Consider the following 15,096-nt stretch of genomic DNA (forward strand, 5'->3'; position numbering starts at 1 on the left):
GAGAGACTACAGAGGGAGAGAACTGACCCCAGGGTTTAGGGGAGAGCCCCGGTTCCCCGATTTACCTGGTAAGAGCCAGCGAAGAGTTTGCTCGGATGCAGAGAACCAGTGCAGGAGCAGAGGAAACTGCTCCGCCACTGAGTACAGTCCTGGGGGGTGAAGGTAACCACTCTGGGAACCTGGAAGAAAATGAAGATATGGACAAGATTACTCCCCAGGAGAGGGAGAATCTGTCCCAACCCTGAAGGTAAGGGTGGGATTAGAAGTAAGTAGTAGCTGTCTTGGGACCCATGCAGGGAAGAACGGGGCAAGCAGCCAAACTAAGAGGAAGACTCCAGTCAAGGGGTCCTTAAGACTGAGACCAGAGCATCAGCATCAAAGGCGAGTAACAACAAGCCCAGAACATCTGGTATGTTTAGTGCAGTGTAAAGGAGTGAGAGAGAGCAAACAAAAGCCCTGAGGTGCCTTACATGCTGGGCAGGGGAGGTCAGGAGAAGAAAAGCAGCTGGCAGCAACAGACAGGGAAAGTGAAAACAAGCAACACCTACAGCATGGAGAGCCGGCAGGGCTGCAGCTGGAAACTGGAAGGGAAGAGAAGCAATCACCACACTTCCAGAGCAGCATCTCACTCTGGATTGGAGCAGGGAGGCTGCTCCGAGGTATTTCCAGACCCACAGAGGGGCAGAGGGGGGTCAGTTCCCTGCAAGTCACAGAGAGAGGAGTGGCTGAGTGTCCTGGCAGGCAGGTGTTGTGAAACTTGCTGGAGAAATGTTGTGGGTGTGACCCTGTGAAGGAGGCAGGTGGAGGCCTGCACACACAAGGCTTCTGATTATCCCTGGAGCTGAGTGACAGCAGAGGATCCCAGGGAAGAGGCCAGAAGAACTGCTGTTTCAGGTTAGAGCCTCGCTGCACATGGGAGAGATCCCAATGGGACTGTGAATGCTCATGAGTAAGCCGGGGCAGACCTGTGCTGAGCAGTGAACAAACTAACTGATTTCTTTTGTTGAGAAAGGGACATGAGAGCCTGACCCCAGGTGAAGGGGACATGGACTGAGTCTGGCAAAAAGACTGAGAGCGGTCAGGTTTTTGCTTTCTTTCTTTTTCTTTGGATATTTGAGCACAGGCCAAGGCCAACCCTGGAAGGGTGTGCACCTAACCGAAGCTGACTGTCACCCTGGTGGCTGAGGGTGGAATAATAGCCCAACAGGCAGTATTAAGACCTGGCTGCAGAGAACTACAAGTGCCATCTGGAGAGGCTAGGGTAGGGTAAAGGGGAGGTTTGGAGCCCCACAGAAGAAAACAGGGATTGAGACTGGGTAGGATCACCTTGGGCATTGCCTCCTAGCAATATAACATCATCAAAGTTATGGCAGGCAATAAAACATAAGACCAACTTCCTGGCAGACCAGGTGATCCGAAGCCAAGATCCACCCTCTCACCACCTGTAGGAAAATGAGCTCAGGGCAGTGGCAGCAAGCCCTACAACACCTAAAGTCATCACAGGCAGGGTATGGGGATGGTGGAGCCCTGAGAAGACCAGCCAGTGTCTTGAGCCTATAAGCAACCTTTTTGTCTCCCAAGAGTGTTTTGACACCTCTCTCTCATGACATCAAAGGCGTGACAGGAGATTTAATGAAGGACAAAACACTACCATCTCAACAGGGAGATGACTCGGCTCTAGGCGGCATGCCATCGGCCTCCTACACTGACCAACGTGCATATGAACCTGGTCAAGTTTGCATAAGTGTAAATGGATTGTGCTGTAGTAATTACAGGTGCAGGTGAAACTCAGGTTTTTAGTAAGATTGCATGATTCCAGATTCTGTGACAGGTAATGAAGTATACTTCTCCAGGCATAACCATTCACTACTCATCACCTGTTGAGCCTTCAGAATTGTTGCTACTTTTGTTTTAGTGCTTCCTTTCTATGCTGGCTGGAAATCATGGGAAGACCCAGAAGCATAGCACATAAGGGGAGTCAGAGAACTCTGTGAACATCATGAAAGATGCAACCCAGTGTGGGAATGTGGCTGATATGGAAGCCACTCCACTCTTCACTGAAGCAGAGATTTGACTTGACTAGAGACTAATTTCCCACATCCTGGGTAGGTGTCATAAATACTGGAATACAGAGACAGTCTATTTCACTTCTGGCCCTAAAGCAATTAAATTATTTATGCCACGTTGAAACAGCTCTGACAGGAGAGATTGAGCAACTAGCTTGTCGTTTGGGGCACTCCAGTGACTGCAGATAGCCATCCCTGGAAACACTAAATCTTTTCATTCCTTCCCAGACTCAGTTACAGACTTTAGGGTCAATTAAACAAAACCCAGAATCTAGCCTGTGTAATATTGTGAAAGAGTTGAACAAATATATGCAGTACATATCTGCTGCTATAATGACAATTACAATACATTACTGTAGAAATGAAATTAATTGTTATGATATGCTATACAATAACATAATAGTAATGCATTTTTAGGTATACACTTTGTTGGTAGGTATGGAAAATGGAAAATGTTTTCCAGTGGTTAGTTTAATGCCTAAGCATCAGCTGACCTAAAATACAGTACTGTTCTTCTTTACGCTACTGAAGGAGAGAGAATGAGAAAGCAAACCAAGGGAGCTGTGAAGAGTAAATCAGCTCATATTACAAAAAATATTTGTGGGGCTAAGGCTGACATTACCAGTCAAACGATACCCTTTGGAATCATATATCTGAGTTCAACAGTTTATGAATCAAATAATTGAAATAGGTAGTGAGTAGGACAGTGGTCCAGTTTAAGACTAATATGCAAATCAAACAGTTCTGGCAATACTTATACCTAACACATGGCTCAAAGCTGTTTTTTGTGGCTCAGACTCATATGTGGAATCAGATGTGTTAGTTATGAGTTAGTGCCTTTCTTTTCTGCTTCCTACCACTGTGTGTGTGTGTGTGACTGGTATATGTATTACTGGAATGCATTTGATAATCCATTTATTTTGAAGATTTACTTTTAGTTCTTTAATCTGAAGCATTCCTTTTTCATGCATTTTATGTATTTTGTTCAGCCTGGTTTATGTTTGAAATTCTCTTCTTTAGGCTCATAAATACTCTTTTCTCAAGTCTTTAAGAAAACCAAGATTAATGTTAATAAGAGAACTTACGGGCCAAGAGGGCAGCTTAAAAAGCATAAAATCCAGAGTAAAGGTTCATAAAATGCATGAAAAAACAATATTTTTGCTTAGAGACCTAGAGTTAATTCACTAAACTAATGGATTGTATTAACTCAATGGTGCAACAAAGTATAAAAATAATCCTGTATTAAGCCATGTGTAAATAGGTGGATCATGCATTTTATATTCTGATATAACCCAATGCACTATAGAATCTATAACTACAAGAGTCCCTTGTGCCTGTAAATTTAACACAGAATTATTATTCTATCATTTAATTATGTTTAATCAGCTTTTTCCAGAGTGCAGGAATCAAATGGACAATCAATGGTTTGTTGGAATAACCTAGGCTCAAGTACTGGAACTAATGCAAGAATCTGTCCTGATTTCTTACTTTCAGTGGGGATTTTAAAGTATGAGTTTGCATTTGTCTGTGTATACACATGCACATACAGTCTCCCTGTTCTGCCGCTCTATGTGCATATATGTTAAATCAGTTGCGCAGAGCATAGTTAGCTTTACATTAGAAAACCATTATCTAGGGAAAAAGCAGCCTCTTACCTTGAGCAATGAACCAAGAGGAAAAGGAGAAATAAATTTGCACAAAGTGCTTTTCCAAGAAACAGATTTTGAATTATATGCTTGTAATGTACAATGACAATTCTGTTTTTTAGTTCCTGAAAATACCCATCGTGAAACAGAGAAAAATTAAATCATTATACAAAAAAGAACAACTTCCTTTATGATTACTGAATATCGTGTATGTCTCAAATAGAAATTATATTCTTCATGTTTTATTCTGCAGCATAGGGGTTTTTTTGTTTGTTTTTTTACTAACCTTTTTGTTGCTAAGGATGACTGCTTTTAATGTAGAGCAGAACTTCCCAAACAGCTCCATGGAGAGATATATGGTTATGTATTGCTATTTTATCATGTCTAGCTCACAAAAGAGAGTCACAGATGGCAAAGAATATAGAAGCATTTTCTTGATATATTCTATACTACTGCAAATAGAATGAGGTGACCTATGGGATAGAAAAGGGTGGAGCAGGAGTTCCAATAGACAATGTCGGTGTTAAAATGTCTTCTGTCCTGTGAAAGAATTTGAGAAACTTTAAAAGGAAACACTGGATCCTCTTACATTTCATCTGCAAACTCAGAAAAGCAAAATTCTCTCCTACTGCTCTTTTGGCTGACTGTAGTTTTTGCATTAAATTCATCTTGTTAAATTCTACAGCATCCTTGAAGGTAACTCCACTCAATCAGAAAGACCCTGCTGAGTCACTATGACCACTCATATACCACAGGACTGATACTGAAGCATCTGCTTCTTCTTCATTGTTCCTATGATCGTTTATGGTTTGTTTTCTGCCTGCAACACAGGAAACAGAAAGAAAGAAGCATTGCACATTGATGAACAAATCCATAAACAAACACTAACTCTGGTGCAGGAAATTCCTCCTCAGCTGTGGCTGTGGAAGAAACATCCTATAGAAACCCCACATCCTCCCTATACACAAATTATTTATTATTGCTTCTGAATTTTTATTTAACTTATTAACTGGAACCCCGTTATACTTATTGCAGCGGTATTGAGCTATAATACAATGCCTTGTAACCCTTATGGTGCCTGTTGGTTTTAGATCAAATTAAGAGACGTATTAAGCCATATAAATATATACAACAATGAATGCATAATAAAATACTAAAATAAAATTTATCTACACCTACATTTATTGACATGTCGTATACTGAAGTATGGGTCTGTAAATCCTTAACCATACAAATAGGCCCAGCAATCAGATTATTATTGATTTTGGCAGATCTGGACACAAGGGTGTTTGTACATGCCCCTTTTTTGCCTTTTTTTGCACTGCAACAGCATGACTGTTTGCACAAGCAGGTGTTCTGTATGCTTTAAAAGTCTTTCTGGTACATTAAACTTAAAATTCTTCAGATGTAGTTTAGTTTGGCTTGCCGCAAATTAAAGCATCATGTCCATGGATTCATTGTGTGCAAACACAAAGGCACTCAAAGACATATAATGAGCCTCTTTGCCCACCAGATGGCGCTGCAAGTTTTAGATAGTTCACCCCTTCAAATTTCTGCTGCTTTCTAATTGCCAATTTTTTTTCTTTTTTTTTGCTGCAGCTTTTTTCTTATGCTGTGTGCCAGCCCCCTGTTCCCACAGCTGCTGGGCAGGGCATGGAGTAGAGGGACCCAGGCTGGGGGACAGTGCAGGACCATCCCACTCTCCTGTGGCACCAGCCGAGGATCGAGCTTTATTCATTTGAAAACCTAGTACGTGCAAACACTGATTCGATGCTCCAAAGCTTAATTCATTCAGAAACCTAGTACGTGCCAACACTGATGCAATGCTCCAAAATAAACCAGCTTAAATTTATAAACCTATTTAATTTAATGAGGATTGAACCCTGTGACATGTAAAGGCACCCTATGTAGTTTCACAGTTACCTGTTCCTTGTGGTTCTCCTACCTTTAGGATGATTTACAAGTCAATACAATATGGTTGTTTGGGGGGTGGGGGAGCGGGCTTTTAAAAAGATGAAGAAAGAGGTATAGAGTAACTACAATGCTACTAATGCATATGTTCAGAGAGAAAGTCCATGGCCAGAAAGGTACAAAAGCAGTGCCTGAGTATAGTAAATGCAGAATGAAAGACAGAATTCTCTTACTTCAAAGATTAAACTCATAAGAGGAATTATTTTTTGGTGGGTTTTTTTTTCTCAGAAGCTTGTAAATATCATAGCAAAAATTGGTTCAGCTTAATTTGGTCTTGTTTTGGCTGAGAAACTAAAACAAATAGTTTTTGAAATGTGTTTAGTTTCTCAGATGGACTCAATTATTTATCTAAGTGTCTGAAGGAAGAGGATATTTCATTTGATTTTTGCAAACAGTTCTTCCATGACTTATGGAGCCCTTGGTTGTTCTGTTTCTTTTCCATTGAACCCTATCTGTGTAGCTGTATGCGGTTTCATTAATAGATGCAAGGCTGTTCCACACAGCTGTGGTGGTACCCTATTTGAGAACCCTTGACATAAGTTGCAACAGTACAACACTGGTTCTCAACCAGGGTGATGCCAAAAGTTATGGAGTAGTACCTGAAATCTAAAAAGGTTTAGACTCACTGCTAATTGGGTCTCAATTGGGTCTTCAATCTTTACTAAATGGAGAAGTGGCAGGTTATCATTTTATTTGAACATCTGAGAATATAACACAAATTAATTGTGATCATGTGGATTCATAACAGGCAAGAGACAGAATGGAGTAAAAGACAAAAGTTGAATCCCATATTAATAAAAAAAGGTTAGGTATATTCTGGTAGAAATGTTAAAGAAAATATATTACAAAGGGAACAAAGCTAAAATCTTCTTCTATGTTTCTAACAGAAAAATAGATTTAAAATAACTTGATGTTTATGGTGGCATAGTAAGGACCAGAAGCTATCAGATGTCTTCTGATATTTAGCCATTATCCAAAAATCAATTATAGATTGCAATCACCTTCCTCTATCCAAAATCCTCTCAGTTACCACTTTTCTCCCTTTTCTTCATCCTTATGGAAAATACCACTACCCCCACCCCCGACCCCAGGTCTTTGACATCATCTTTGACTCAGCCTGACTGCATCGATGTAAAAAAAGATCCATTTCTTAACTATTATTGATTTTTCTCAGCATGCTATCACTAAGATATAGTCTTTGCTGTCCAACCATCCAGCCAAAGCACTTGTCCATGTTCTCATCATCTCCTTCAAATCTAGCTTTCACAAAGCCTACAGAAAACTTGACAACTATTAGACTGTTGGTATGCTAACAGCTCTGCCTATCATGCTGACCAGTACCATTTCACTGATGATTTGTATCCTTCCACCTTGTTTTTCTTATTTTATGCTTAGGTTGTAAGCTATTTGGCACTGGGATCCCAAGAGAATGAGAGAAAATGTGGGGGAGGTCATAGTATAACACTAAGAATGCCATTTTCTCTGCCTTGAGAAACATGCTATTATCAATGCACAAAAATCTTATTCTAATACAGTTAGCTACAATGCCATTGGACATGTCTGCATGTGCTTTTACATGTGCCTAAACTTAATGTGCATTTGCCTAATGCGCATTAAAGCAATTTAGGCACACATCTACCCATGCGTGTGCTAATGCACATTAATACAGGTTTGTAGACCAACTTGGGACTAAAGTTAGTCCCAAGTCAATGGAAACACTCTGTGTTAATGTGCATTAGTATGTCTACATGTTTGGTAATATGATTTAGCTATTTGCACCTAAATTTGATACCTCCTTTATGCAGGTATCAAATTGAGGCATGAATAGCCTAAAATCACCATTTTTAAGGTGCATTAAAAGCATGCACATGTTGATGCATGCCCTTAGTGTACCTTAAATCTGGCTAAAGTGCCTTAAATTGGCACGTGTAGATGTGCCCATTGTCATTCAATCTACTCTCAATTAATGTCTATTTTGAAAACCAAATGGCTATGAATAAACTTTAGTTATAACTTTCCCTAATAATTACTGGCAGCACTTGCTGTGCTCTTTGAATTTACTACCTACAAATTAATTTTACTTTTTTGCATAGAAGCACAAAGTTCCCTAGAGATGAAGTATTTGAGTTAAGGTAGATTTCATGGCAGATAAAATGTTCCTGGGAAATTATCAGATTGACAGGGGATACCTTTTAAAATTCCTACCTGGAAGAAACTTCTTATGACTTTAATGGTTACCTCCAGTAACAGGGAGCCTAGGGCTTCTGTTACTTTAAGGGAAAAGAATTGCAGCAAATAGAGTCCAGGCAGCTTAATAGAGGTTAGCTGCAAAGAAGCAGGCAGCAGGGAGGCACTATTACCTAGACAGGGACATGCACATTAAGGAAAAGAAACAGCAGCAGCCAGTCAAAGGAGCAGTGCCCAGAGTAAGCTGGCTGCAAGACAGCAGGTGATTAGATGCCAAAGGCTAGGAGTGCTTATTGCCAAGGTAGCTACACTGTAATAGGACAACAGGGGAGAACCTAGCCAGGCAACAAGGATGTAACTGGGACACTAATTGTAAGCTCTCGTGAAAAGTATGTGTCAGGCCCTGATGAGAAAACCCTGAAGGTGGCAAGGAGAAAGGGGCAGGGTTTGGGAAAGGATATAAATGTAGGACCTAAGCCAGGGAGGCAGGCTGACCCTGGAGACTGCAAAAGAAGATGCAGAGAAACCCCTAACAGACACTTGGGCTACCCTGGGCCAGGCAGTTAGAGTACTGCTGACCTAAAGGGAAACATGACTCAGGGTAAGGGGAAGTTATATGTGTCAGCCCTGGAGCTGCTGTTTGGTTTATGATACCGTGAGGAGTTTGTGTTCTAGCAAGAGGGCTTGTTCTTTTGTTACAGGTATGACTGGCAGTTTGGGTTTGAACTATTAAGGGTGAGGGAAGGCTCCAGCATTGCCTGAGGAGCACATGTTCATTGTGAGCTTTGCCAGGGTCTGGGGGCTCAAGGCTCAGAAGCAGCTTGGGTTAAACAGGCTGGTAACCAAAAGCAAGGCTGAAGTTTAACCTGGGCTGAAGCCAGACAGGGTCAGTGGGCTCAGTGACCTGAGCAGGGTGGAGAGAGCACCCAGAGCAGGATAGAGATAAGGCCTAAGGCAGGATGACAGCCAGGGCCAGGGGCTTAAAGCCCAAGTGGGCTAGGAGCCCAAGAGGGGTGAGAAAAAGGGCCAGGGACCCAGGGGCAACGCGTAGGGGGTGTACATGGGTGCACGTGCACCACCTGCACGTGGCAGTTCACCCCTTGCAAAAAGGCACCACCAGCACAGCCATGCCCCCCCAGCTGCCAGGGGCATGCACTGTTCATGCAGGGACCCAAAGCCATAGGGGATGAGACCAAGGCCACGGACCCACATCCTAGGGACGCAAGAGAAGACTAGGAGCCCCACAGCCTAGGGCCAGGGACCAAAAACTGCAAAGCATTAACACAGTGTTAATATTTTTGTGATAAATTTGAATCTGTTTGTCTGCTTTGGACTCTGTCCACTAGTTCATTGATCATCATATTTACTCTAAACCTCTGCATATTTTTCAGTAGCTACCATATTTCCTTTAAGATCTCACGGGGAAAAAAACTGCCTCTCATCCCAGACGTTGACTATATCCCCATTGATTTAAGACTCCAAATGTGAAATATGCAGTTCAGGACTCATGACAGGTTTACAATGTGTAATAATGAGGTTCAAATTGAAAATCTGTGCAATGAGAAAGGGAAAATATATCTGAAGGAAAATGTATATCCTGGGCTTGGTTCAAACCCTGTAAGATCCCAGGGGTTGAATATCAATATCTCTTGTAGTATTCTGTGTACCAATACCATTATTTTTGTTACCTCTCTATACTTGGTTTTAATAGAGTTGGCTTTCTGATAATTTACTAATTTCATTCAAAAGGGTTTGACTTCCTTTAAAGTCGCTTTGGTTCTGGTTAGATGCAAAGAATTAGCATGTGTAGTTTTTTAGAAACAGAATGGAGATAATTTGAGTAGTAACTAAAAGTCAACTTTAATCCAGAAAAAAAGGATTAGAGACATAAAAGCTGTTCCTTCTGTTTGGCTGCTTGCTCTTTGACTTTTCAGCCTATACTGCCATCAAAGCAGCTGGGTCACAAAACCAGCATGAATCTATGTTATGAGGGGTCTCCCCTCTTCTGCTTTCCTCTGGGTACTCTCTGATAAGCAAACTGACTCAGATCTTTCTCCGCTGAATTGGAGAAGTAAGCCAAAGGATAAGCAGTTATAGCAGACAGATCCATCACTATTGGGAGGCAGTGCCTTAAATGACTCATCAGGGTGCTGCCATCATCTGTCACTTGCACTGAGGCTCTACAGGAAAGGGTGGACAGGTTCACTACCCTTAAGCCCCATCCTTGTCCAAAAACCTATTCCTATGGAGGGATTAGGTTTTTGTCCTATGCAGCTTGACTTCGGCAGACAAGAATCAGAATCCAGGATACAAGAACTCATTTCTGCCTAAGAGAACTTTTACAATCTTCACAACCTCCTTTGCCTGATGCAGGGTGCCTGTGCCTGAAAGCTGGCAAATAAAGAACATTTTTTTGCAAATATCTAGTTGGTCTAATAAAAGATATCACCTCTCCTACAAGTTTTGATTCCTTTTGCCTCTTGACTAGTGGCTCCCAACATTTTTGCTGTGATCCTAAATCCAGGTCATGACCCTAAATCTGCATCACGGCCCCCACCTCTGCTGCCAACTGACTCATGCTCAGCGGTGCCAGCAGAGCCTGGGCTGGACCAGGATCATGGGGGGCAGCAGCGGTGAGAGCCACATGGACCGTGTGCCAGGAGAGCCCCACAGGCAGATGGGGCAAAGCAAGGGGTGGACCCCCCACAACCCTGATTTGGGTCATGCCCTGAGGTTGGGATCCACTGCTCTAGACTAATATGGCAACAACCTGGATACCTGACACATGGAAGATATTGAATTTTAGCTGCAAAATTTACCACCTGAAACCTGAGACCCTGCTCCTGCCTTTTTTTGAGCTAACCTACATTCCAGCAGAGCACAGAGATACCACTCCACAGAAGAGATTCCTGGCCAGAAGAGCATTTTATCTTTCCACTCTTCTATAAAATATGAAACATCATAACCAGAAGGAAATATGACTCTACATCCTGCTTACCACCAGGCAACTTTGAGGTAAAAAGACTTTTCCAACTTTTCTCTGAGCCTAATCTGCACATAATGAACTGTTTCAAACAGGAGCTCTTCTGTGAAATATGAATTTTGTGGGAGCTACCACACCCGCAGCTCTTCTGTGGAATATGAATTTTCATTTCTACCTAGGAGAACTTTTACAATCTTTACAATCTCCTATGCCTGACAAAGGGTGCCTGTGCCTGAAAGCTTGCAAATAAAATAATTTTTTTGCAAATATCTAGTTGGTCTTAGTCAAAGATATCACCTCTGCCATGAGTTTTGATTCCTTTTGCCTCTAGACCAATATGGCTAGGCTACAACCTGGATACTTAAACTCAAGAAAGAAATTTTTCTTTTGGAAAACACGTATTTCAAAGAGGTACATGGTATACTTTTTCATCTTAATTTAAAAGCAAGTTCCAGCCATATGATGATTGTATTTTTCATCAGTAAATCACCATTACTAATTGCACATGAATACATCTGGTACCAGGGAACAGGTGGTAAATGATTTGGCTAATGTTTGTGAACTGTACTTTTTTGTTATTTTGACTGCACATGCATGCACACAGTTTACATATGCTGCAAAATTAATTGAAAAACTTTGTAAATCTCAAGAAAGAGAAGGCAAAGCCCTCGTGTAAGACACAAGGTTATATTTTGAAAATATTTATTCTAAATAGGTAAACACTCCTACAAGATGCAGAGCTTCCAGTATTATTGCTTGTATACAATGAGAATAGAAGAGGTTGAACAAAGTTTCTTATAATTACATAAACCCTTTTTATTATACTTCTAATGTTAAGGTTGTTGAGGGAAAATTGTTCTGTGTCATAATGAACTGTAGCTTCTCAATGGGAAGAAAAGCTTATGAGCAATAAAACTCAAGGTTCATCAGCTCCATTTATAATGACCGAAGCTGAGTCAATCCCACTATTTCTAACTTGGTTTTAGGTGTCTAAGGTAACAACGTTACTATCTACCTATGGAACAAATAAATATTAAATGAATTGAAAAAGTAGAAGAAAAGCATGGAATGCAATTAAACCAATAGGGGAGAGACTTAGGGATGGATGTTTTATTATTATTATTTTAAGATGTGGGTTCCTAATGATCTGAGTCTCACTGGTTAATTATATAGACAAACACTACATACTATCCCTTTTCCAAGTTGAGACATCCAATGAGCATCTTGACCTTTTATTTTGTTCTTCGCTCAGCTTAAGTACAGGGCTTGAGAGAGAGGCTGGGGGTTCCATCTTGAATTTAAATATTTTATGCAACTTTATCAGTTTTATTCCCTAAATCTTTTAATCCCACTCATGTATAATGTTCCAACTTCCTATATTAAAATATAAAACTAAACCAAGCACAGCTTATATATGCAGCAACTGAGGGATTATTGCTTAGCAGCTGGTTTTAGAGATTGAAGTATGGTATACAACATTTTAATCTGAATTTAATACCTCCTATGACATTTTTATAACTTCTGTAGAACTACTGTGTATTCACTATTTTACTTTTGGTGCCCCCAAGCATATGGCACAAGTATTATCTTCCCTGAAAGAAATTGTTAATTTACATTCTTCCAGCATTTCGTGAAGTGTCTCCAGATTAGTAGAAATATAGACAAAAATACTTGCATACATTTTGACTGTTGTAATTTAAAGGGTGGGATCTACTTTCCTAAAAGCTGAAATGTTTTCCTCTCATGTGTTCTTACAAATGCACAAGTAACATTAGTCACCATCTTATATTTGTGTATAGTATTTACCTGTTTTGCAAGGTAAAGAACAGAGTACCTGTACAGAGCAAAGTACAGGTAGGAACATAGCTACATTTGGACCTGTCATGACCCAAAGGTCTGATTTTTTGTGTGTGCTTCAGCACTAAGAATTATCCCCGTGGGTTTACAGCTTCATTGCACGGAGGAGTTCTGCTGCGCAGAGAACCCGCGTGCAAAGGAGTGTTCCCGCCACTTTGCAGCTGTCTTTGCAGGGTGCATTTTCTTTGCAACACAGAAATGCACGGTGCAAAGAGTTGCCACTCGTCGTATGCAAATTTGTGCCCCGCAATTGGCTAGTGCTAAATTATTCACACGTGGCGGCTAGCGATTGGCCTGCTAGCCGTATAAGAGACTTGAGCAGTTTCCGCCCAAGCTGAAGAGGACTCCGCATCCATCTCGTGGGGACTCTGGGTGTGCGCGGCAGGGTAATAGAAACCCTGTGTGTTGCTCAGAGGAGTTTGGTGGCCTGATCCACCGCCCACCTCTTCTCGTCTTCGAACGGAGCCTTCTATAAGACGTATTGACGAGTTTTATGCGCGCTTGTCCTGGACATCCGGAGTTCTGTCTGCGTGGAGCCTAGCAAACTCCACGTGATTGTTCATGTTTTCTGTTGTAACCGCAACTCAAGCAAGTCTCCAGCCTGCACCGCGACCATCTCGGTGTAAGTAAACAATCTTAAAATCAACCGTTACGTGTCCGTGCCTAATTCTAGCTCGGCGCCCGCCCTCTCCGACCCGGCCTGCCCGGGCTGCCGGCCACAGCCTGTGTGCAGAGCGACAAAAAGGGCCCAGGGCCTGACCCGGCCCACACAGGACCTATCTCTGTAAACCTTCCTTAAATGTAGCCTACAATAACATACATACCTAAGTACCAGAAGTACTATATAGGCATAAATTATCTCCAAGACAATTCATGCAGTACCAGTAGAGTGATCAGTGTGAAATGTGACATTTCTTCAAGAGCTATGAAGCATCATTCAGGTCCTGTGGGCTACAGTTCACAAGTGGAAGTAATAGCAGGAGCACCAAAACAGATAGAACAGTCTAGCTCTTTAATGCCCATGTTACCTAATCCAACAGTAATTGAAACTGGTAGCTATAAAGGCAGCTCACCAAAAACATTCCTGCCATTGCTACTGGAGGTGGAGCCCTCAAGTAATTAGCAGTGGTGGGACATATATGGGAGATAAAGTGCAGGTAGGTCTAGAGAATTCAGAAGCACGCAGAGAAATTTAAAACCTTTGAACAAATTTACTTACAAATTAGCTCAATGCAAATAGAGACTTCCCCTGCCCATCATTTCAAAACCCCTATGCAACAGCTGTCGTGCTTTTTCAAACTTGCTTGTAAGTTTTGGAAACAGAGAATGAATCCTGTCACCCTTGCAGTGTTCCTGACACAAAACATAATTGGCTGGGTTTTGAGCCGGACAGATGAATTTTACCCTCTGTGTGCTTAGGTGACTGTCAGAAGACTTTAGATGTCAAAACTTAATCATTGTATGACTTTCGAAGTCTCCTTTGCATCTGTCAGGTTTTTAGGCTATCATGAAGACTATTGTCTCAACTCTCAGGGCTGCAGGTTTCACTGAAGAACTTTTAATGCATTTGTTGCAGAGCTGTACAAAATTCAGTAGCTGCAATTTGTGTGCTGCTTCTTCATTCTGGGCTCCTTTGCTTTCTGCTCTCCTCAGTTTGCTTATAGTTTAGAGTTCAAAGGACCACAAAACTCAGAGAGGTGAATTTTAATGATTTGGGCATTAAATGCTTACTTTTTAATACTAATCTGATGTGGACTCCTGGTTTAATTTAATTTTCCTATTTGTTAAAGGAGATTAGGTCTTCCCTCAAAAGATTTTTCTGAGTGTTACAGAGTGGGTGATATTCATCCCTGATGTAGCTATTTAATTCACATATGGCACAAGTTACATCCCTCATAATGAATTAAAGGTCATCCAAAATAACCACATTTGTTTGAAATAAACTTGGCTGGCAACATTTTTTGTGGTTTCCTTCTGAAACATTAATCCTGTCCGAGGTCATGGGCAGATCTAGGATTTTGAAAAGGGGGTACACATGGTGTGGTGCATCATCCCATATAATACAACACATATTTTTATCCAGGTAAAAAGAAACTTTTACTAATGTGCTAGGGGCCTAGGTATACATTATTCAATTTAAAATCAAAGCAAAAATGTTATGAAAATGTGAATGAATTTGCTATGTCATATATTATGTATTTTAAAAATGCAACAAACTAAGCCAGAATAATCAACAGAAGTTGTCTCTCTAGTCAGGTAGTCATTATTATAATTAAATGTACATCTCTTTTGGATACATCAAACAAAATCAATCCTTCATGAGCATCTTAACAGTACATCCAATGCTTCACTAGAAGTTATTTCTGTACCTGAGTTAATGTTCACC

The sequence above is a fragment of the Alligator mississippiensis genome, chromosome 11, assembly GCF_030867095.1.
Source record: "Alligator mississippiensis isolate rAllMis1 chromosome 11, rAllMis1, whole genome shotgun sequence".
NCBI classification, from domain to species: Eukaryota; Metazoa; Chordata; order Crocodylia; family Alligatoridae; genus Alligator; species Alligator mississippiensis.